At 40.9% G+C, this 23,145-nt stretch overlaps 1 protein-coding gene and 1 non-coding gene across 4 annotated transcripts in view; both read left to right on the forward strand.

Moving 5' to 3' along the window:
• Positions 1 to 23,145, forward strand: part of KAZN (kazrin, periplakin interacting protein) — a 1,282,700-nt gene that overhangs the window by 191,664 nt on the left and 1,067,891 nt on the right. The window lies entirely within an intron of this gene.
• LOC118143325 (U6 spliceosomal RNA) lies at positions 16,994 to 17,100 on the forward strand. Its single transcript, XR_004727552.2, has one exon. It is a non-coding gene; the product is annotated as a U6 spliceosomal RNA (small nuclear RNA).

A 23,145-nucleotide genomic window follows, 5' to 3' on the forward strand; every position in this document is an offset into this window, starting at 1 on the left:
ATCGCAGACTTCCAGCCTCCAGAACTGTGGGACAATAAATTCCTATTGTTCAAGCCATCTAGTCTGTGGTACTTGGTTAGGAGATCCCTAGCAAACTAGTTCACATCTCTAGTTGTGACAACCAGAATGCCTTCAGATATGGCCAGATGTCTTCCGCAGGGCCAAATCACCCCTGCTTGAGAACCACCATGGTGTGTATTACCTATGGCTGCTTTCACCTGACCCTGATGGAATTCAGTAATTGTGATGGAGGCTGAGTGGACTGCAAAGCCTAAAATATTTCTTATCTGACCCTTTGTATAAAAAGTTTGTAGACTCTTGCTCTAAACTCTCCTGTGGTGTGCTGTGAGCTGGTTGTGAGGCCTTGAGGCACGCTAGGTTCTGCAGAATCGGCCCATGAGTGGCTGAACATATAAAAATGCAAGGTGAGGATACCACCGTGCAGAGGAGGACAGTCGCTTGCCCTAGGATGCACGGCCAGCCAGGGGTGTGTGTTGATTCCTGCACATCTAGGAGTCCTGACTTTCAGGTCCCTGTTCTCAGCCCTCTCTTACTTCCTGATTGCTCTTGAGCTCTCTTGCCTAGAATGGGTCTCTCTTGACCAGCTGCTTCCTTGGGCCACCTTGAGATTGCCAGGAAGGTTCTCAGTTTCTCAGAACTCAGCCTCTGTGTTATATGGGACTTGAGGCTGTCCCCATGTGGACTTCGTTCTTGGCACTTCTTTGATCCCAGGTGTTGGTTGTGCTATTGGCTTGCCACTGTCCCTGTTGATAGAGTGTCAAGGTGCTGTTTGTGGGAATCTTCTCTCCTAAAAATGTCTTCTGCAAAAAATGCCTGGAAAGGGCTGCCCCCATGGTAAGTCATGAAAGGGCTATTTAGACCCCTTTGACTTTGGGAAGGCAAAGAAGACAACCTTAAGATGGGTGCTGATTCAGGAGACAACAGATGCTGGAGAGGAGGTGGAGAAATAGGAACACTTTTACACTGTTGGTGGGAGTGTAAATTAGTTCAACCGTTGTGGAAGACAGTGCAGTGATTCCTCAAGGATCTAGAACTAGAAATACCATTTGACCCAGCAATCCCATTACTGGGTATATACCCAAAGGATTATAAATTATTCTATTATAAAGATGCATGCACATGTATGTTTATTGCAGCACTGTTTACAATAACAAAGACTTGGAACCAACCCAAATCCCCATCAATGATAGACTGGACAAGGAAAATGTGGCACGTATACACCATGGAATACAATGCAGCCATAAAAAGGATGAGTTCATGTCCTTTGTCCTTTGCAGGGACATGGATAAAGCTAGAAACCATCATTCTCAGCAAACTAACACAGAAACAGAAAACCAAACACTTCATGTTCTCACTCATAAGAGGGTGTTGAACAATGAGAACACATGGACACAGGGAGGGGAACATCACACACTAGGGCCTGTCAGGGGTCGGGGGTTGGGGGAGGGACAGCATTAGGAGAAATTCCTAATGTAGATGACAGGGTGATGGATGCAGCAAACCACCATGGCACGTGTATACCTATGTGACAAACCTGCACATTCTGCACATGTACCCCATTTTTAAAAGTATATATATAAGAAATGATAGCTGCTTCTGCAGAAGACTTACACATGACTCAAAAGATCTTTCTTCAGCATCATTTCCTGGCCCTCTTTGGCCCTTGGGCCCCTGATCACAGCAGTCATTTAAAACTGTCCATTGTTCAGCTGGGGTTGGATTGCTTTTTCAGACCTGGAAGATGCACCTTGTATTGATTCCTTCAGGCTCTGAGGTAATAGTGGAAACTTTGGAGAGAAAAAGGAAACCAAAAGATGGTGTAGATAATTGTAATGAGGTAAATAGTGTTTTCCAAAAAGTTATGCTGAAATCCTAAGCCATGGTACCTGTGAATGTGATATTATTTAGAAACATAAACTTTGCAGATGAAATCAAAGTTGAAAGGAGGTCATGAGGGGGGCTGTGGCTGGTGTTCTTATATGGAGAGAAAAAACACCAACATCAACACAGAGGGAGAAAGCCACGTGAAAATGGAGGCAGACGCTGGAGTCATGCATCTACCAGCCAGGGAATGCCAGAGTCGCTGGCAGCCACCTGACACTGGGAGAAAGGTGTGGAGCAGCTATTCCCTGGGAGGCCCCAAGAAAGCAGCAGCTCTGCTGATATTTTGATTTTGGACTTCTGTTCTTCAGGACTGAGACAGAACAGATTTCTGTTGTTTTAAGCCACTTGGCTGTGGTGGTTTAGATGGCAGCCCTAGAGAAAAACACAGGATTATTAAGGGGTTCATGTATTTTTGCATCTTATGCATTTTATTTTTTTGTGACAGAGTCTCGCTCTGTCACCCAGGCTGGAGTGCAGCGGCATGATCTCAGCTCACTACAAACTCCGCCTCCCAGGTTCAAGCCATTCTCCTGCCTCAGCCTCTTAAGTTGCTGGGGCTACAGGCACATGCCACCACGTCCGGCTAATTTTTGTATTTTTAGTAGAGATGGGGTTTCACCGTGTTGGTCAGGCTGGTTTTGAACTCCTGATTTGTGATGCACCCACCTTGGCCTCCCAAAATGCTGGGATTACAGGCATGAGCTACTGTACCTGGCCATCTTCTGTATTTTTACTTCTTCATGTGGTTTAGTGATCAAGTGGCTTTGGGGTCAGGACATATTGCTGGCCCTGATGAGCTGTTGCACACTCTTGCCACTCCCCAACCTCTTTCTTCCTAGCAGTTATCGTTGTTCATAATTATACATGTGCCTGTGTAATTATTTGAGTGTCTGCTTATCCCACTAGATCTAAACTCCATCCACAGCATTCGGCATAGTGATAGGCAGCAACAGGCATTTAATAAGTATTTTGTTGAAAGACCTTGAGCAAATCATCTATCATTTCTGAGCTTCAGTTTCCCTATCTTAAAAGTAGAAATATTCATAGTGCGGTAAGAGAGGGAACAAAGCTGTCTTAGTCCATTTGGGCTACTATAACTTAATACCATAAACTGGGGGAACTTATAAACAGCATAAATGTATTTCTCACAGTTCTGGAGGCTGGGAAGTCCAGAGTTGGAACGCTGGCAGATTGAGTGTCTGGTGAGTGCCAGCTTCCTGGTTCATAGAAGGTGCCTTCTCACTGTGTCCTCACAGGATGGAAGGAGCAAGGCAGCTCTCTGGGGTCTGTGTCTGTCTGTCTGTCTCTCTCTCTCTCTCTCTCATCTCACTCTGTCACCCAGGCTGGAGTGCAGTGGCACAGTCTTCGCTCACTGCAACCTTTGCCTCCTGGGTTCAAACGATTCTCCTGCCTCAACCTCTTTAGTAACTGGGATTACAGACATGTGCCCCCCACGCCTGGGTAATTTTTGTATTTTTAGTAAAGCTGGGGTTTTGCCATGTTGGCCAGGCTGGTCTTGAAATCCTGACCTCAAGGTGATCCACTCGCCTCGGCCTCCCAAAGTGCTGGGATTACAGGCATAAGCTACCGCACCTGGCCTCTGGGGCCTCCCTTGTAAGGATGCTGTGTTAGCCCATTTTGCATTGCTGTAAAGGAGTATCTCAGATTGGGTAATTTATAAAGAAAAGAGGTGCATTTGGCTCATAATGCCACAGGCCATACAAGCATGGTGCCAGCATCTGCGTGGCTTCTGGTGAGGGCCTCAGGAAGTGTTAACTCATGGCAGAAGGTAGAGAGGGAACAGGCATGTCACATGGCAAGAGAGGGAACAAGAGAGAGCAGGGAGGTGCCAGGCTCTTTTAACTCTTTCCACGTTTAAAAAACAAAGTACAGCTTTATGCTGGAGCTTAATTTTATATAAACACACTCTTTGAGGCTGAAGCAAATCTGACTGGTTTTCAATGTGAGAATATAATATGAAAACTGTTCTTGGAGTTATTTTTAACAGAATTCACATCAGAATCATCTGAATCATCAGAATCGTCTATTTTGGAAAAAATCAGACTCATCAAACGAATCTTTGGCCAGCAACTGTTGCAGAGTGATGTCAGCATCCTGTGTAAGAATGCTGCGTGTTCTAGGATTTGACATTTTCAGTGGCCGAGAATTACTATATTTTGTAAATGGAAATACCAGTACTAAAACCAGAATGCTAGAAGCAGAATAATGTCTTTTGCTTCCAAAGTCGATATACTACAGCGGTGCAAAAATAATAAAAAAAGCGAGCTATTTTGTGGCAAATTTATCTCTGGGCAAATGCTACAGCTGCAAGTGCTGTGGGTGAGTATTCTCGGAGCAAACGGGAAAGTGTTAACCAGCCAACTTTCCCATGAAGGAATAGAGCATATAGAGAACTCATTCAATACTTGCACTGGCACCAAGCCACTCATGAGCGATCCCCCCACCATCACCCAAACCCTCATGACCTCCCATCAGGCCCCACCTCCCACACTGGGAATCAAACTTCACATGAGCTTTGCAGGGGACAGATATCCATACTATATTTGGCACCACTCTCATTCATGGGGGTTCCATCTTCATGATCTCATGCCTCTCAAAGGCCCTACTTTTTTTTTTTTGAGACAGGGTCTCACTCTGTCACCTAGGTTGGAGTGCAGTGGCACCATCTCGGCTCACTGCAACCTTTGCCTCCTGGATTTAAGTGATTCTCCTCCCTCAGCCTCCCAAGTAGCTGGGATTACAGGCACTCGCCACCATGCCTGGCTAAGTTTTGTATTTTTAGTAGAGACGGGGGTTTTGCCATGTTGTCCAGGCTGGTCTTGAACGCCTGACTTCATGTGATCCACCCACCTCGGCCTCCCAAAGTGCTGGGATTACAGGCATGAGCCCCACCGTAAAGTCCTCACTTTCTAATATCATCACATTGGTGATTTGGTTTCAGTATATGAATTTTGGGGGGATGTAAACATTCAGACCATAGCAAAATCCTTTTCCTTTTACCCTTCTAAGTTCTCAGCTGGGGTCCCTATAAGGAAAGACAGATTGACAAGAGGAAACAAATTTATTAATATAAATATCTCATACATACATTGGAAATACCCAAGGAATGAGTCACTCAAAGAGGCAGCTTAGAGCTTTTGCTCATACAGCATCTTTGACAAAGGACATTACATTAGCAGAGAAATGACAGGACAAAGGAATGTGGTTTACGCTTCTAAGACTGGGAAAGTGTAGGAAGGGAAATACATGGGAAACTGATGGAGTAAGGTTGGTTTGTGGATTTCTCTGGTGCTGTAAGAATCTAGAGTCATTGCCTTCAGCTCAAAATCAATTTTCATGTCCAAGTGGCATATTTAAGGGTGACCTACTGGGCTCCTTCAGTACCTTCATTGGTCATTTTGAGGATTAAATGAGATACTGTATGTGCAGAACGATGCATAGCATGTGGTAGATGCTGGCGTGAGCGTTTTCTGCATGACTCTTTTCTGTAAAAGCCTCGGTAGCACATAGAGCTTTGGGCACTGTGTATCTGCTCTGAATTCAAGCCCAGCACATAGCCAGCGTGTGTAACTTGTTTTGACAACCCCAGGTAACGATTTGTCATTAAGAGCTACAGTTGAAGTTTGACCCCCTCGGGGAAGTTTCCATGGTTTCTAAGACCTCATCACTAAACAGCCCCGAAGATACAGAAAGAACCTTCCTTCAAATTGCTGTTAAGGCCATACTTGTCACCCTGGGAAAAGCTAATGGACAGAAACATATTGATGTGTTAACAGTTTGAGACCTTTCCCCTAAGAAAACCTTTTAGTTAGCAAGGGTTCATTCACCTTAATTAAAAATTATCCAATGGATACATCTCTTTCCATCACACTATGGACACACATGGTGTTGATTTTTTTTTTAAAGGAATTAAATTTAAAACCTCATCCTTCTTCAAACAAATCCTTTGTTTGCTTTATTAAGCAGAAAAGCCTCCTGGCGATTAGTTGTCAATTAAATTTAGGTGTTAATTAAAATGGCCATGTCCAAGCACTCCTGGAGATTAATCTGCCACTTGGGGCCCCGTTGCTGAAGATGGCCCTGAACTGCAGTACATTACCTGTGATATGACCACTCGGTACCACCGTGGGACACAGGAGAGCTGACTTGAGGATGAGTTTGTTGCATGCGTTTTAAACCGCTCTGATTCCCAATTGGTAAGCCACATACCTAGGATGATTTGAACCACCAGTATGGCCAATGGCTCAAATCTCATTGACTACTTGTTTCTGTATAGCTTGTGAGCTAAGAATGGTTTCACATTTTCAAGTGGTTTGAAATAACAAAAAAATAATAATTATTATTATTTCATGGCATGTGAAAATTATGCAAAATCAAAATTTCAGTGCCCGTGAATAAAATTTTATTGGGACACATCCACAACCATGTGTTTGCTTATTGTCTAAAGGTCTCTGGCTGGTCCCTGACCTAAATGATCCCTGTGATATCAGCGCTCAACTTGGGGACACACAAACACTTGCATGTGGACTCTGCCCTTCTTCTTCTTCTTTTTTGTTTTTTTTTTGAGACATAGTCTCATTCTTTTGTCCAGTCTGGAGTGTAGTGGTCCAATCAAGGCTTACTGCAGCCTTGACCTTCCAGGCTAGATCAATCTTCTGGATTTGATTGATACTCCTGACTCAGCCTCCCAAGTAGTTGGGATTACATGTGTGTGCCATCATCTCCAGCTAATTTTTCTATTTTTTATTTTTGTAGAGACAGGGTCTCACTCTGTTGCCCAGGCTGGCCTCAAACTCCTGGCTCAAGCGATCCTCCCGTCTCTGCCTCTCAAAGTGCTGGGATTATAGGAATGAGCCACTGTGCCCAGCCCACTCTCTCCCTTCTGGCATCTCTCTGATGGGGCTGCCTGGCCACCAAACATTCCATGGTGAGTTCATCTCTGAGTGGCAAAGCAGCATCATTCAATACTGGGAATGTATTTATCCTCTTCTACGCGATCAGGCTGTGGTTTTGTGAGGAGTGCCTATTATGTACTGAAGCTGATTCTTAAGGTGTGCTGGGAATCAAATCCTACCTTTCAGGGATATCTTAAATCCAATATCTTACTACATGTCCTCTTCTTAAAGGAGGAGAAAACCAGCATTGCCTCTATATTGACAAGATAGTCCGGGCAAGGGGGAGCAAGATTGCAAGATGTGGAGGGAGGAGAGTTGACACCCTTCCTTGTTATTTTGTGAGAAGGGCCAGGCCTGGGGTAGATTTCTGAGCCTGGCTTCTTAGATGACTGCCCTGAGACCCAAGTCAACCCTTGATTGCATCCTGTGTTCTGGGCATGTGCTCAGGAAGGATGGAGTACTGCAGCATCTGAATCATCGGGCCAATTCCGAGCACTGTAAAGAAGCAGTTGATGTATGTTTTTGCCAAACCTCCGTCTGCCTGGACCTCACTGTTCTTGAGCATCCTGTTTCTTTTTCTTGCGCTTTCCTAGCTGATCTGAGGTTTCCCTCCCACCTCTCCAGAAAAACGAAAGTCCAGGCTGTCCCAGCAAACAAAAGCTAATTGTCCTCACCCATCCATGGCCTTCTGTTGCTCTTTAGCCATGTAGAACCTTTGCATCATAGTCTTGGTTCTTCTGTACATAGAGCATTCTCTCATAGGTTATCAATTTGGCATAACTATGTGCCTATAAATAACATTGAGGAGCATGATATTGATTTGATACTTTTTAGTCAAAAATAAATGTGGAAATCAATATGTGTGTTCTGGAATCAGCTACCTAGCATCAAATTTTACCTCCGTTACTTGCCAGCTGTGTGCCTTTGGGTAAGTTTAGTAACCTCTCTGAAATCTTAGTTGTCTCTTTTCTTTTCTTTCTTTTTTTTTGAGACAGAGTTTTGCTCTGTTGCCAGGCGCCAGGCTGGAGTTCAGTGGCTCGATCTCGGCTCACTGCAAACTCCGCCTCCCAGGTTCAAGCAATTCTCCTGCCTCAGCCTCCCGAGTAGCTGGGACTACAGGTGTGTACCACCACGCCCAACTAATTTTTTGTATTTTTTTTTTTTTTTTAGTAGAGATGGGGTTTCACTATGTTGTCCAGGATGGTCTTGATCTCTTGACCTCATGATCTGCCCGCCTCAGCCTCCTGGAGTTGTCTCATCTGAAAAGTGAGATGATGAGTAACCTGAATGGTATTGAAGAGAAGTGATTTGTGCAAGTGCCTAATACAGTACCTGGCTCAGAATAAGTGGTCTATAAGTGAGAGCTGATAATAATGCATCTTTATCATGCCTTCAGGTAGCAAAGAGTTTATCAATATGCCTTGGAGTATGCAGCATTCGAAAGACTTAGACCTGGAAATGTTACAGAAGCCAGTATGTGTAAACATGCACATATTGGTCATTAATTTCAAAGACCTTCTCCTGAGCCCAGTGTGATTGGAAATGGCAACTTGATATTAGAGTAATATCTCATCACAGCATCACTGGAGGCCTGTGTGGGCCCAGATGCTGTTTTCAGCATTGTCCCTCTGATTACTTTATCCTCATGAAATCAATTAATCTTCCCACACTTCTATTTAACAAATATTTATGAATCACTTACTGTGTGTTAGTCATTGTCCTAGGACCTGTGAGCAAAACAAACATGGTGTGTTCTGTAGTACAGTTGGAAGCAGACAGACGTTAATCAAATAATCACACTTAGATTTACATTTTTAAAGACCCATCTGGCTGCAGTAAGGAGACTGGATGGGAGGCACTAATGGAAACAGACCCATGAGAAGGCTAACACAGCTCCTCTGGAGGGAGATGGTGGTGGATTGGACAGGGGTAGCGTGGTCAGTGGAGAGAAGTGGGAATGTCTGGGGATGATCAGAAGGAAAAATCAAGGAGACCAGATATTATAAAAGATGGAAAGTGGAGGTTGAGATGATCAGGAGTGACCCCTCGGGTTTCTGGATGGTGGCTGTGGAGGGAGGCTCTGGAAGAAATCCAGGTTGTAGGCAGAAGGGCATGAGGGCAGTTTGGACATCCAGGTACATGCCAATCAGATGTTGGATATATAGGTCTCCAAGCAATTCTCTTTGCTATTTGGCACATGCAACTTGACCCTATTCAGTGAAAAAAGGTATTGCCAAATCTCCTGCCCAGGTATGTTCATACGCAAGGTTAAATACATCCTTTACATACTGTACCCATCATTGAACAATCTATCATTTCCTGCTCTATTGCAGCTCAGGTTGAGGCAATTGGCTATAATTAAGCAAAAGGCATGCAGTTTGCTCCAATATAAGTGTTGGAACCATTTACTTCAATCTCTAACTTGAAAAAAGAGTAAAACCTAATTGGCCATCTTATATCAATACAATAGTCATTAAAAATGTATGTGTGGGCCAGACATGGTGGCTTGTGAGTGTAATCCCAGCACTCTGGGAGGCCAAGAGGGGCGGATCACAAAGTCAGGAGTTCGAGACCTGCCTGGCCGATATGGTGAAATCCTGTCTCTACTAAAAATACAAAAATTAACCCAGTGTGGTGGTGTGCACCTGCAGTCCCATTTACCCGGGAGGCTGAGCCAGAAGAATCGCTTCAACCTGGGTAGCAGATATTGCAGTGAGCTGAGATGGTGCCACTGCACTCAGCCTGGATGACAGAGTGAGACTCCATCTTAAAAAAAAAAAAAAAAAAAAAAGAATGTACGTGTGTGTGTGTGTGTGTACATTCATGTATCTAGGTATGTATGTATGAGTATATGTGTGTATGTGTGTAAACTGGATCCCTGCAAGATTAAAGGGATTTCTTGGAAGCTCTGAGGTGGCTTCCAAGTCCCTGAAGTGATTCCTGGGTTCTTTCATTCAAAGATTCCCAGTACTTTCGGTGTGCTATTCTTCCCCCAGTTATGCTAAATGCCCTTGAGTTTGCTGTCATCATAGAATAAATCCATTTATCTCTGAGAACCACAGTGGTTTGTATAAGCTATTTCAAACTCACTGTAATTAGGTAACTCTTAGCTAATTGGACTATGACTTTTTTGGTATAATTTTTTCATCAGTTTTATTGGGGCATAATTTCCATAAAATAAATTAATTAGTTTTCAGTGTGCATTTTAATGAGTTTGGACAAATGTATGTAGTCTTGTAACCACTGCCACCAGTGTGAAATACAATGTCCCATTACCCTGAGAGCTTTCATGTGCCCCTTTACAGCAGATCACTTCCCACCACCCCTAACCACTGGCAACTCTGGACCTGCTTTCTGTCACTATAGTTTTGCTTGCTCTAGAGTTTTATAAAATTGAAATCACTCAGCATGGAAACTTTTGTGTCTAGCTCCTTACACTTAGCATATTGCTTTTGACAGTCATTCATGTTGTTGCCTATATCAGGAGCTTGTTCCTTTTCATGGCTAAGTAATATTTCATTGTATGGGTATGCAACAATTCACAGGTGATAGACGTTTGGGCTCTTCCTAGTTTTAGGCAATGAATAAAGTTACTATAAACATTCACATACAAGTCTTTATAAGTGGATATGAACTTTTATTTCTCTTTAATAAATACCTTGGAGTGGGATTAGTGGCTTGCTCATATGGTAAGTGTAACTTAATAAGAAACCGTCAAACTTTTTTCCAGAGTAATTGACATTTTGCATTATCTCTCAGCAATATATGAGAATTTCAGTTTTCCCTCATTTCCCCCAATATTTTTTAAATCTGGCCATATCCAAAAATGTGAAGTGATATCCCATAGTGGTTTTAATTTGCCTTTTTTCTAACGATTATTAACATTGAGCATCTTATTGGCCCTCATATTTTTTTTTTTTGAGACGGAGTTTTGCTGTTGTTTCCCAGACTGGAGTGCAATGACATGATCTCGGCTCACTGCAACCTCCGCCTTCTGGATTCAAGCAATTCTCCTGCTTCAGCCTACTGAATAGCTGGGACTACAGGCACGCACCACCATGTCCAGCTAATTTTTCTTTTTGTATTTTTAGTAGAGATGGGGTTTCACCTTGTTGACCAGGATGGTCTCGATCTCTTGACCTTGTGATCCACCTGCCTCAGCCTCCCAAAGTGCTGGGATTATAGGCGTGAGCCACCGCGCCCGGACATGGCCCTCATATTCTTATTTGCCATCCTTTTAAATATACTTTGGTGAGATGTCTTTTCAAATCTCTTGCTCATTTTTACTGGATATTTTGATTTCATATAATTGAGTTTTAGGGGTTCTTCACATATTTTGGATGCAAATCTCTTGTCAAATATATGTGTTGCAAGTATTTTATTTTGCTTTGGTTTATTTTAAGTTTTGGGGTGCATGTGCAGGAGGTGCAGGTTTGTTGCATAGGTAAGCGTGTGCCGTGGTGGTTAGCTGCATCACCTAGGTATTAATGAACCCACCGCCTAGGCATTAAGCCCAGCATGCATTCACTGTTTTTCCCAGTGCTATCACTCCCCCTCAGTACCCTCCACTGACAGGCCTCAGTGTGTGTTGTTCCCCTCCCTGTTTCCATGTCCTCTCATTGTTCAGTTCCCACTTATAAGAAAGGACATGTGGTATTTGGTTCTCCTAATCTGTGGTTTGTCTTTTCGTTTTCTATCAGTATCTCAAATATTAAAAGGTTTAAATTTTGATAAAGTTCAATTATCAATTGTTTCTTTTGTATTTCATATTTGGTCTAAAGAACTTCAGGTTTTTAAATTCTAAAGATGCAAATAACATTTGCCTATTTAAGTAGACTTTCTGTACTCAAACCATCAATATTTTCTCCTGTTTTCTCTAGAAGTTTTATAATTGGGCTCTACATTTAGGTCTCTGATCCATTTTGAGTGAATTTTTGTACATAGTGTGAGGGAAGGGTCTAGATATGGATATGCAATTGTTCTAAGATAATTTATTTAAAAGATTATCTTTTCTCCATTGATTATCTTGACGTCTTTGTTGAAATTTAATTGACCATGCGTGGGTCAATTTGTAGACACTGTCTTCTGTGTTGTTATCCAAATACTGCACAGTTGTGATAACTTCAGCTTTATAATATTTTGAAATCAAATAATTGTAAAGCCTCCAACTTTGTTTTTCTTTTTATTTCTTTCTTTCTTTATTTTTTTTTTGAGACAGAGTCTTGCTCTGTCTCCCAGGCTGGAGTGCAGTGGTGCAATCTTGGCTCACTGCAATCTCTGTCTCCCGGATTCAAGCAATTCTCCTGCCTCAGCATCCCATGTAACTGGGATTACAGTTGTGTGCCACCACACACGGCTAATTTTTGTACTTTTAGTAGAGATGGGGTTTCGCCATGTTGGCCAGGCTGGTCTCAAACTCCTGACCTGAGGTGATCCGCCTGCCTCGGCCTCCAAAGTTCTGGGATTACAGGCATGAGCCACCATGCCTGGCTGTTTTTCTTTTTAAACATTTTTTTTTTTTTTTTTTTGCTATTCTAAGTCCTTTGTGTTTCTATTATCAGTTTGTGAATTTCTCGAAAACAGCTTGCTGGGAATTTGATTAGAGAGAATGGATGTCACCATCATCATCATCATCATAGTGAAGGCTCTAGTCAACCAGCCCTATATAGCTCTCCATTTATTTAGGTTGTCTTAAGTTTTCTCAGAAATGTTTTTCATGTATAGGTCTTACACTTAAAAAATGATCACAACGTTGATGCTATCATAAATGGCATTTTTCACATTTAATTTCCAATTTTTCTTCCATATATATAGAAATCCAAATTGTTATATAGTAACCTTTTATCTTCTGACCTTGCTAAGCTCACTTATTAGTTATAACTGTTTTGTAGATTCTTTAGAAATTTTCTACATAAACAATTAATCTACAATAAAAGCCAGTTTTAATTATTTCTTTTGAACTTCTTTGCATATTTATTTCCTTTTCTTGCCTTATATTGCTGGCTAGATCTCTAGTACAATATCAAATAAAATGAAGCTGTGAACCTCTTCACTTTGTTCCAGTTCTCACAGGGGAAGCATTCAGTCTTTTCCGCTAAGTATAGGGTTAGCTATAGAGTTTTAGATGTGTTTGATCAGATTGAGAAAGTTCCTTTCAATGCCTATATTGCTGAGAGTTTTTACCAAGAGTGGCTGTTAAAATTTTAAAATTATTTTTACATCTATTAAGACAGATGATTGTTCTGTTTTAGTCTGTTAATGTGGTGAATGACATGGATTAATTTTCAAATGTTAAGCCAGTATTACAATTTTCACATCAACACAGCTGGTCATAGTATATTATTTTTTCAATATATTGCTGAATTTCATTTGCTAAAATTTTGTGAAGCATTTTTGCATCTATATTCTTGAGAGGTATTGGCTTGTAGTTTTCTTTCCTTGTAATCTCTTGGTCTGGTTTTGGAATTAGGGTAATGATGAACTCATAAACTGAGTTGGGAAGTGGTCCCTCTTGTGGCTATTTTTTTAAAAATGTATGATGATGATATTGCATCTTTAAATGTTGAGTAAAATTCACCAGTGATTACCTAGGCCTGAAGATTTCTTTGTGGGAAGGTTTATAGCTACTAATTAAATTTTCTCAATAGATATAGGGCTATTCAATTTATCTGGCTCTTCTTAGATAAGCTTTTAGCTTAGACCTTTCTTTTTTCTAACAGAAAAGTTTTAAATTGTAAGTTTCCCTGTAAGCATTACTTCAGCTCTACCTCACAAATTTGGGTACAATGTGATTTCATTTCTCACTTAATTAAAAATATTTTCTGATTTTATTGTGATTTCTTCTTTTACCCATGGTCATTTAGAAATGTATTATTTAATTTCCAAATATTTGGGGATTTTCTAGGTATCTTTCTGTTATTTTGTCATAGATTTTTAGTTCAATTCCATTGTGGTCAGAGATTTGTATGATTTCAATTCTTTAAATTTGTTAAAGGTTGTTTTATGATCCAGAATATGGTCTATTTTGGTAAATACTTCATGTGCCCTCTAAGGAATGCTTTTCTGCTATTGTTGGGTGGGGTGGTCTATAAATGTTGCTTGGACCAAGTTCATTGGGATTCTTGTTCATGTCTTCCATATCTTTACTGATGTTCTCTGTATACTTGTTTTTATGAATTATCGAGAGAAGGATATTGAGGTCTCTGTAATTAGATATGTCTAGTTCTTTTTTTAGTTATATTATTTGTTGTTTCAAATACTTTGATGTTCTTTTATTAAGTCCATGCACATTTAGTTTTTTTTTTTTTTACTCTCAATGAATGGACCCTTTTATCATTATGAAGTGTCCCTCTGTATCCCAGGTAGTATTCTCTGTTCTAAAATTTACTTTGTCTAAAATTCATACCTTGATTCCAATTTTCTTGATTAGTGGCTGCATTACCTTTTAGAAAAAGGTAATGACCTTTTTCTAAAAAAGAAATACTTTATTTTTTAGGTCAGTTTTAGGTCCACAGTGAAAATGAGCAGAAGCTGCACAGATTTTCTATATTCCCTCTGCACCCACACATGCATGACCTCCCTTAGTATCAATGTCTGCCACCAAAATGGATGCTGTCTTTTAATATTCTTAAAATTATTTTCGATTTAATATTTAGAATGTTTTTTAAATAGTTAGAATATAGATGGGGCTTGCTGTTTTATCCAGTCTGACAATCTATGTCTTTTAGCTGAGCATGTTTAGACCGCTTCCATTTAGTGTAAGTACTGATATGATTGTATTTAAATATACTGTCTTGCTATTCATTTCTAGATATATCTGCTCTTCATTTGCTTTATCCTCTTATTGTGGATTAATTCAGTATTTTTTATGATTCTATTTTCTCTTTACTTTAGCTTATTAGCCATTCATCATTGTCCATATAAAAATAGTTATTCTGGGGTTTACAATATACATCTTAAATGTATCACAGTGTCCCTTCAAATAATATTATACTGTCAGAACCTTGTGGCACTATGCCTTCATTTCCTCCCTCCTATGCTTTATGCTACTGTTAGCCCTCATTTTACACTACATGTGGTCCAAACTCCGCAATGCATTATAGTTATAGTTATTATATATAAATAGCCAATTATCTCTTAAAATTATTTACAAAAGTGAGAAAACTGCCCTTCCTATTTTCTTTTGTATTTACTATTTCTGGTGCTCTTTTATTTCTCTATATAATCGACCTAGTCTTATTTTCTTTCTGGCTGAAGAGCTTCAGTCAATGTATCAACATAATGAGAAATAAATTCTGGTAATAAATTATCTCAGTATTTGCTTAGCTGAAAAAGACCCTTTCTCACCATTATTTTAAAAATATTTTTAGCACACTGTAGAATATCTTTTGTATTTTAAAGAAGTCATTGCACTATCTTCTAGCTTACATAATTTCTGATGAGAAGTTTGTTGATAATATTATGTTTGCTTCTCTGTAAGTAATACATCTATTTTTTTTTCTTCCTGTGGCTGCTTCTGTCATGTGATTATTTTGTGACTTGCATGTTTTTCTTCTTGTGTCTTTTGCTTGGGGTTTGTTGAGCTACTTGAATCAGTTTTGTTATTTTCATTAAAATTAGAAAATTTTTAGGCATATTTATTTGAATATACCTTCCCTCATCCCTCTCTGGCTTTTCTGGGACTCCAACTGCATGTATGTTGGGCCATTTGATATTGTCCCTCATCTCACTGATACTTCATTTCTTTCAGTCTCTTTTGTTCTGTATGCTTCATTTTGGAAAGTTTCTATTGCCATATCTTCAAGTTCACTAATTTTTCTCTCTATCTCTTTTTTTATCTTCAGTGTCTAATCTGCTATCAATTCTGTCTTACATTTTTTCCACCTTGGTTATTGTATTTTTCATCTCTAGAAGTTTGATTCAATTTTTTTTTATAGCTTCCATTTCTCTCCAATGTTTCCCTCTGCCTTTTGACATGTTGAGTGTATCTATAATGACTATTAAAATGCCTTCATTTGTTAACTGTAATTTCCAAGTCTGTTTATACTGGAGCAACTAGGGCTGAATTGCCTTTATTGCTGTGACAATACTTGCCCCAGAATTCCTTTCAATGCCACATGTTTATACACTTACTGGTGGGAAAATGAATTGTTCCCCGTGCTGGGTAGGCAGAATGGGTGTTTCTGTCTACTGCTCTCTGGCCATTCTTTCTGGTCTCTGGCATTTCCTCCTGTATGAGCACATATCAATGCTCAGCCAAAGACTAAAGGAATGGCCAGGTATGGTGGCTCACATCTGGAATCCCAGCACTTTGGGAGGCTGAGGCACGTGGATCATGAGGTCAGGAGTTTGAGACCAGCCTGGCCAACATGGTAAAACCCCATCTCTACTAAAAATGCAAAAAATTAGCCAGGTGTGGTGGTGCACACCTATAATCCCAGTTACTCAGGAGGCTGAGGCAGGAGAATTGCTTGAACCTGGGAAGCAGGAGTTTCAGTGAGCTGAGATCGTGTCACTATACTCCAGCCTGGGCGACAGAGCGAGACTCCATTTAAAAAAAAAAAAAAAGACTAGAGGAACTACCTCTGTAAATTTTTAGAATTCTTTACCTGTGCAGTTCCCTCCTTTTAGTATATTGTCATGCAAACCTCAGCCACTCTGGCCTTCTCAAACTCCAATCTCTTTTCTCCACTCAGTGAGACCACCAAGCTTGGGGTGTTTCCCTCTCACTGCATCCTGGTCTGGAAACTTTCCAGGCAGGGAGCTGAAGAAATAGCAGAGCTCCTATTGTTGCTTCTTTTCTTAGGAGTAACTCTCCTCTGGTGCTTGTTGTCTGATGTCTGGAAACTGTTGCTGTGTGTGTGTGTGTGCGCGCGCGCGCGTGCGCGCGCGCACACACACGCACGCGCACACACACGCACGCGCATGCAAATTTAGGTTTTCTAGCCTTTGGTAGAAAGGTAAATTTTGTCTTGATTACTCCATCATGGTCAGAAGTAGAAGTCATGTCTATTAATCTTATTTGCATATATCTATATAGCTGCAGGTGAAAGACATCAATTAATGCATCTTACTGTAACATTTTAAAAATGTTAAAACACTTTGTGAATGTCAACATTTTGATAATGTCAAATTCATAGCTATTTCTTTATTTCAGTGATTTATAAGTTTCAGTGCTCGCTTCGGCAGCACATATACTAAAATTGGAACGATACAGAGAAGATTAGCATGGCCCCTGCGCAAGGATGACACTCAAATTCGTGAAGCGTTCCATATTTAAAAAAAAAAAAAAAGTTTCAGGGCCTTGTGGGTTTGTTAAATCTATGGACCCCCTCCTCTGAAAAATACACATGGTCATGGGTAGCATGCAAAGTAAGAGGTATAAAATAATTCCAGAGTCTCTCCCATAAACCTTGGAAGAATATCTAGAATCCAGGTGAAAAATTCCTTCTCCCATTCATGCTAACCTTGCTTGGTACTTTGGTGATCAGAAAATGTACACTTTTGCTTACCTCATAGGGCGATTGTGAAAGAGCACACTAACAATGTGACGATGCTTTAAAAGACTTATGGACACACACTGTATTTTTTGTAATAATTATTTCTGTTGTGATCATCATTATCCTTTACAATAATGGCTCTTAAGTGGTGCTTTAAATGTAATGGTTAATTCTTGCAATACTTAATTTTTTTCTTAAGAAATATAATATATAACTGTTATATAACAGAAATGTATACACACATATATGTTCACATGTGTACCAGCACATGTATGTACACAGGGTATGCATGGACATATATGTATGGATATGTATACACACATGTACACACATGCAGATATACACACATACATATATGTACACACATATGTGTATATACACATACGTATATGTACATACACGCCTTACACATATACACACACACACTAGTACACACGTGGCTTATGTTTGAAAAAGAATTTCAGGCAGTATACCCATCTGTTTGTGCTGGAAACATATCTTTATTTTCTCCCCTTCCGTTTTTATCTCTTGGTTAATTGTCCAACACTACGGTTTTTTGCATTGATTTCCAAGTAAGTGTTGTGTAATGTACTTTGTGAAATTAATTTTTCTGTGCTATTAAAATCAATAAAGATGCAATTTATGAAATAATTGTATGCAGGCATCTCTCTGAACTAGTTACATTCTGTGGTTCAATGTTGGCTATGCACGTTCTTAGTGCAAGAGCTTGCTTGGGTTTCAGCCTTCCCCTGTGCTACCTTCTCTTTTATTCTCATACTCTGTTGTCAAGCCATGAGTCCCGACTGCATCTGCCCACCCCGTACCAGATACATGTCCACCATGCTCCCATAGAGTGTGCCATCTGCCTCTGACCCACCTCTGCATCCTCTCCCTCTTCACATGTCCCCGTGCCTCCACACCAGTCACTTCCCATCAAGAAATGAGTACCTCATTCTCTTCAAGCAATTAAACCCCTCCTTTGCAGTTAGGGCACACCTCCTTTTAGCAAAGCTTTAGAGCTTCTTAAGAGTCATGACCGGCTCTCTTTCCTTAGGAGTCCTGGACCTCCAACCCCTGTGCTATCTTACTCCGTTTCAAATGTCATCATTTAAATTTTGTTTGTGGGAGAATTTGGGAACTCTTCAAGGACAGACGCTAGGCTGTCTCATCTTGGAGACCTCTCAGTAAAGTGCTTTTTAATAGGAGATGCTAAATAATTACTAAATTAAATTCATTTGAACGAATTATTTCCCTCTCTGCCGGATATGACAGATAAGGAGATTTTTCTTACTTCACTTCCTGAGACTTGAGATTCACTGTCCAAGAAGAGAAGAGCCCAGAGACAATTGGGATATTCTTGTAGGGGAGTTCAAACTTTCCTTCTGAGTATTTGAGTCTAACTCTGCTCGAAAACAGAACAAAACTGACAATAGACAGTTTAACAGAAGAAAAGCCCTAACAAATTTATTTGATCGTAGTTCTACATGACACAAGAGTCTTCGATTGAAGACCCAAAAGTAAACGGAAGGCCACCTGGTCTCATGCTCAGGTTCAATGAAGAAGGTTCTGTAGTAGACCAGGTAGAAATGTGACTGGACAAAAACAGGGTCTGAGCTGATGGTATTAGACTCAGTGGGAAACCCCAGCAAGGCCTGTCTGTTCAGATTCGTCCTGGCCTCTCTGTGGTAGCATTTCTTCTTCCCAGGTATGGGGTGGAACCCCATGGAACGAGACTCTAAATTTCTTTATGGCTAGCTATAACACGGAAAGGTGTGGAGTAATATTTTTGTGTATTATGCATGGCTTTGAGGAAAGGGGGTTTGGTTTCTCTGACTTGCCTTGGGGAAGAGAGATTCTAGCTTTTGTGGATTGCCTTAGAGGAGAATGAGGAGTGAGAGATGGGAGGGCAGGAGAAGGTCAAAGGGATAGTTTTCTTATGATGCTGCTTTTGAGGCCTTCACTTTGGGGTATAGTTGTTTTTTGAGCCCACTCCAACCCCCTCCAACACTGTTGATGAGAATGGAAATTAGTTCAGTGATTCTGGATGGCAATTTGGAAAGCTGTATTAAGATGATAAATGTTCACCCCAGCAACTCCTCACCTGGATACCCATCCTAAAGAAATGCATTCTGGTAAAAATTCGAGGACAAAGTTTTTCACTAGTGTATTTTTATTTGTGTTTATAAAAGCCTAGGGAAAAAATGCTTAACTATTGATTAATATGTAAATGTTTAAATTAACTACACAGTATCCATGCAAGAGGGAGCTGCTCAGCACTTTAGAAGAACTGAGTAGCTCTTTATATATGGACATGGACAAAAAATTTCCAAACTATATTGTAAATTTAAAAAGTTTAGAAATAATGTGACTAGTTAATATCACTTAAATTTTAAAATCAACCCCATAAAATCTATATATTTTTACATATCTGTATTTATGGAATCTTTTTATTTCTGAGCAGTGGAAGTGAATATCCCATGGGAGAGAGGTTCTTTCTACACAAGTCAGTGAGTACAGCGACATTTGGACACTGTCACAATTTATTTCTAAAATCCCTTAGAAAAGACGCACTTCAGGGTTGGACAGTCCATGTTTACTAGGTTGAATGCAGCTCTGTTTCCTGCTGTGTTGGAGCAGATTAATGTTTCTGCAGGCACCAGATGAAGATGGCAGCTTGCATTTGGGGGCCACAATGTTCAAATAAAAAGAAATGTGTGTCTTTAGAATGCTCGCCCCATGCGAATCCCTCTGAAGCTGAGACCAAACAGTGTTTCCCGACAGGGTGTCTAAGAATTTAGGGCAGGACAATTCCATGCTGGAGAACGCTGTGCAGGGTGAGCATTTAGCATCCCTGTCTTTCTGGCCCTGCGTGTGTACCATCCCTGTTCCCTCCCATGTACCATGAAATAGTTTTCCAAATAGTTCTAAATGTCCCTAGGGGCAGTATTTCCCTTGGCTGAGAAGCACTGGGAGATCCACAAGTCCCATTTCATTCTCGCTCTCATCTAGGCATACGCCATCAAAGGTCTAGTTACTTAAATACGTTTTCTCCTTACTTTATTCTTTCTTTCTGAGCCTATATAGGCTGAATTCACATAAGTTTCATGATCAAAGGGTGTTATCCTATTGTATCAGTTATCTGTTGTTGGCCGGGCGCAGTGGCTCAAGCCTGTAATCCCAGCACTTTGGGAGGCCAAGGCAGGTGGATCACGAGGTCAAGAGATCAAGACCATCCTGGTCAACATGGTGAAACCCCATCTCTACTAAAAATACAAAAAATTAGCTGGGTGTGGTGGTGCGCGCCTATAATCCCAGCTATTCAGGAGGCTGAGGCAGGAGAATTGCCTGAACCCAGGAGGTGGAGGTTGTGGTGAGCCGAGATTGCGCCATTGCACTCCAGCCTGGGTAACAAGAGCGAAACTCCATCTCAAAAAAACAAAACAAAACAAAACAAAAAACGAAACAGTTATCTGTTGTTACATAACAAACCATCTACTACAAGGTGGTATGAAAAAAACGCCCATTTTATTTTGCTCACAGATTCTGCTGATCAAGAGCTCAGACAGGATGCAGTGGATTTCTCTACTCCGCAATGTCTGGGGATCCAGGTTGGAAGACATGAAAAGCCAAGGTTGACTCAAATGGCAGGGGGCTGGAATCATGTGGAGGCTTCTTTCTCACATGTCTGTTTCATGAGCTAGGAAAACTCAAAGGCTCTATTCAGGTGGGACTGCCAACTGTGGCCACATGGCCTCTTCATGTGGCTTGGGATGCCTCACAAGATGACAGCTTCAAACTTCTTACACCGTTGCTCGGGGATCCCAGGGTGAATGTTCCGGCAAACAAACAGAAGCTTCATGGTCTCTTATTATCTAGCCTTGAAAATCATGTTACTTACACTACTCTACTGTCAAAGCAAGCGTAAGACTATGTAGATTCAGAAGGATGGGACATGGACTCCATCTTGTAATGGCAGGAGTATCAAATAATTACTGTCATACTTTAAAACCGCCAAACCTACTGTGCATAGGAGAGAGTTCTGAAAGGATACATACCAATCTATGGAGTTGATGAAGTTGCTTCTGAGAGGCTACAAATGGTAGAATAGTGACAATTTCATATGGCTCAGTCTATTAATAATAGTGTTTATATCTGGTAGAGAAGATTGGAATAGGAAGGCAATAATCAATGGGTAATTTCACTTTATCTGTGTTGTTTAAATATTTTTATAATTATATATTCATGTATTACATAATTTTAAAATATATAATTACTTACATTTTTTTAAAAGATGAAGTTGACTTCATCATAGACACAGTCCCATGAAAGTGGATTACGAGAGAGGCACGACATTTTGGCCTGCAACCAGGGGTATAAAGGTAATAATTATCCTGGATTCACAACGAATGGGTCCGAAAATACCACCTCCTTCAGTTGATGCCACAGCTACTCACTGAGTGCCTCCTGCAAGCTTAAGAGTGTGCCAGATGCCCTGGAGGATACACTGATGTTTAAGAGAAGGTGCCTGCTTTTCAGGGCTCACCACCTGCTGACAAGACCCAAACACGTTTCAGTTTCTTGGAGGTGTGTTAGACAATGATAAGTTCTGCAGTCAGAGCGTGAAGGAGAACGGTGACAATATACAAGTAATCAGAAGAACTGATGTTTATTGAGCATTAACTACGTGCCAGGCACTGTTGGCTTTCTTTATTTCTCAGAACGACCCTCGGAATGTAGGAGAGGGCACTTAAGCTCTAGTTTACTGGGAATGGCTTCAAGAAGGAGGCAGGATTTAAACTGAGACTTAGGAGCTGATGTTCTGTGACTCTGGAGACCACTGCTTGGGGAGTTTGTTCAAACCTTGACTGAATCCCTAGGCCTACTTCAACCCCCCTGAAACAGTAACAGGGAGCATCTGTATTTAAATGGGGGTTCTGTTGTGCATCAGAGTTGAACCACCTCTACCTTAAAGAATGTCTCTCAGAAGCTCATCCAGGGCTTTCAAAAACATGGATCCCAGGCTCTCCTCACAGAGATTCAGATTCAGTGGTTAAGGTGGAGCCTAGGAATCTGTGTCTTTACTGAAAGTCCAGGTGACACTTCTGATCAGGCAAAATGCCATTGTAGAGGATAGTGAGAGTTTGACCTTTAGAGGTGTAGGGGAAGAGAGACCCTGCTAGAGGGCAAGTTTTATAAAGGTGGAAGTAGGAAGGGAGAGGTTGACTTGAGTCTGTGTTGAGGGCTATAGAGGCTAGGTTGGAGAAAGATGTAAGAGGAAGGGAACCTAGTTCAGAGCCCATTGCCATGGTCCATGGAACTTAGATAGAAAGCTATTGCCATAGTACAGGGAACCTACACAGAAAACTATTGCAACAGTCCAGGTGAGAAGTCATACTGGCCTCATGCTCCCTGTAGACTAAGGCATGTTTCACAAAGTGAAAAGGCCATTGGAAAGACCTGCCTTTTCCCCACTCCCTGCTTGCTTGGAATGCTGGTGTGATGGCTGGAGCTGCAGCAGCCACACTGGACCATAGAGTGACCTTTAAAATGGATGGCAAAAATGAGAGACACAGGGAAATTTGATTGCTCTGGTTCAAAGGATTTCTATCTATCTGAAAGGCATTGTACTGGTAGTCAGTAATGAAAGTAGGTAACAGCCTGCAATTACAGAATAATGTATGTGAGTGGTGTTTGTGTGTGTGTGTGTGTGTGTGTGTGTGTGTGTGTGTGTGGTGCTGTGAAGGGAACATTCCCCAAATGAGTATCTGGTTTGTTCTTTAGCTTGTGAATTGAACATGTTATAGAATACCTCACTGCCTCTCATA

Source organism: Callithrix jacchus, chromosome 7 (genome assembly GCF_049354715.1).
Source record: "Callithrix jacchus isolate 240 chromosome 7, calJac240_pri, whole genome shotgun sequence".
Lineage (NCBI taxonomy): Eukaryota > Metazoa > Chordata > Mammalia > Primates > Cebidae > Callithrix > Callithrix jacchus.